This window comes from Protopterus annectens, chromosome 5.part1 (genome assembly GCF_019279795.1).
Source record: "Protopterus annectens isolate FY-2018-M chromosome 5.part1, PAN1.0, whole genome shotgun sequence".
Classification (NCBI taxonomy): Eukaryota; Metazoa; Chordata; order Ceratodontiformes; family Protopteridae; genus Protopterus; species Protopterus annectens.
Genome location: NC_056736.1, coordinates 572,777,577 through 572,779,895, shown reverse-complemented (window position 1 = coordinate 572,779,895; position 2,319 = coordinate 572,777,577).

The window sequence follows — 2,319 nt, the reverse complement described above, 5'->3', positions numbered from 1 at the left end:
GAGAATGCTGGCATCTGTGCAGTTACGGGCACATGGTTCAAAGCCATGGAAAGCATCCCAGCAGTGCAAGGCTATAATGCCTTCCATACATTCAGACCACCCACTGCACATGAAAGAATAAAATTTGGAAGAGTATCAATCTATATAAAAGATGATGACACCTCAGTACTGGTCAAACAGTATGACATGCTTGAGCTGCTCCATGTCCACCTAACCACAGGTAAAATCTCTTGCCATACCATACCCTTACTAGCTGCAGGTCCACCACCAGACCCTGGAAAACCATACCGCATACCTGAATATACTAGAATCTCTTACCATTCTGCCCATTAAGGATGATTTTAACTACCCCTCCATTAACTGGGAAGCATACATGACCACTAACATGCAGGCCCAAAGATTTCTAGATTTTTGTCAATGCTAATGCCCTAGAACAGCTGGTTTGCCCTCCTACTAAGGGTGAAAATATCCTAGACCTGGTACTCATAAACATGGGGGGCACTGCACCCCCTCCCAAAGTGAAATGTCCTCACTGGTTAGATTGGATCACAAAGTGGTCTTCTTTGAAAATAATATAAAGCTAGAACACCCCTCTAACCCCAGAACCTTTAAGAACTTTTCTAAGGTTAACTACCTCCTGTTAAGTGACGGCATAGCTAATTTCCTAGCTTCCCCAAACCCAGAAAGTACAGAGGTTAATGAGGTGGGTCTATATTAGTACCTCAAAATTTCAGTTCTCCAAACACCTAAATGTCGACACGTAAACAGCAAAATACAAAAAGCACGAATGGCCACTTCAGCAAATTTTTACACAGGGAAAAAATTTGCTTGGCCGACCAACACCAAAACAAACTTTCAAACCCTAATCAAGTGGGGGGCTTTGCCCCCACACCCCCCGATGTGGGGGGGCTGTGCCCCCCACACCCTCCTAACTAAATATACCAACTCCGAGATCACTCTACATTGGAGAAATGGACAAATTCCTGATAATGGCTAAGCAAATTTTTTCCCCTGTGAAAAAATTTGCGGAAGTGGCGCTTTGTGCTTTTCATACTTTGCTGTTTACTTGTCGACATTTAGGTGTTCAGAGAACTAAAGTTTCAAAGTCCTAATATAGACCCTGTAAGAAGGTGTACACAAAAGTACTGTGCAAACATATAAACAGCTGCACAGAAGCTGCTGTGCTAGACCTAAATAAACCTTGATCAAACTGCAGAAACAGGCCACCCTGATGCACCTCTGGTATGAATAGGTTGTACAACAAAAGAAAGAAAATCTTGTCTAGATGTACAAAAGGAAGTATACAACAGGGCAAAAACTCTCTCATTACTTTAAACAAGCAAACCAGGGAACTAGCTAGGTCTTCAAAAGACAGCTTCAAGGCAAAAATAGCCTCCTAAGCAAAGGATAACCATAAGGCATTTTTCTGTTATGCCCACAGTCTTAAGGGCAACACCCATCAATGTGTGGAGTTAGTTGTAGATGGCATCACCTATACCCATCCAGAAGATATAGCAAATCTGATGGACAATAAATTAATCTCAAATTTCACCCCTCCATCACCTCCATTTACACCATAGGAAATACCCTCCAACATTCTTGTACCAGTTATCACAAAAGAACAGGTCGTCACTGCGCTCTTTACATATAAAAACATGGCCTTGCTAGGTCTCGTCAATATCTTGAAACATGGCCTATCTGTTCCATGAAGATCGATGTTTAACCACAGCTTCCAGACAAGGTTTTTCCTTGGGGAGTGGAGGACTGCAACAGTCATCTCTCTGCATAAAGGAAGACCATCAACAGACCAAGGAAATTACAGCCCCATAAGTCTGACTAGTCTCATATGCAAGGTCATGGAAAGAATAATCATGGACTTAATAAAGAATGACATAGGAAATCTCCAAACATTGGACCCAGCCCAGTTCAGCTTCATCAAGGGCAGGTCATACCTGTTCAATCTGGTGGACTTCTTTGAGAAAGTCACCAAGGCCATAGATGAGGGTAAAACAGTGCATCCTGCCTACCTTGACCTGGCTAAGGCATTTGACACAATTACCCACTTGGGTATTGTACATAAACTCACAAAACTGAGCATAAATCCTTACATCACCAGATGGATAGCTAAGTTGTTAGAGTGGGGGAATCCAGATCCAGAAAGAGGCCAATTACTATAGGTGTATCACAGGTCTCAGTGCTGGCAACTCAATGGTTCAGAATATATTTCTCTGAAGTCAAGGCTAACATAGATGGTCTTTGGCTGACAAAGTTTGCTGATGACTGCAAGTTGGGCGTAATCACTGAATCTCCCAACAACAT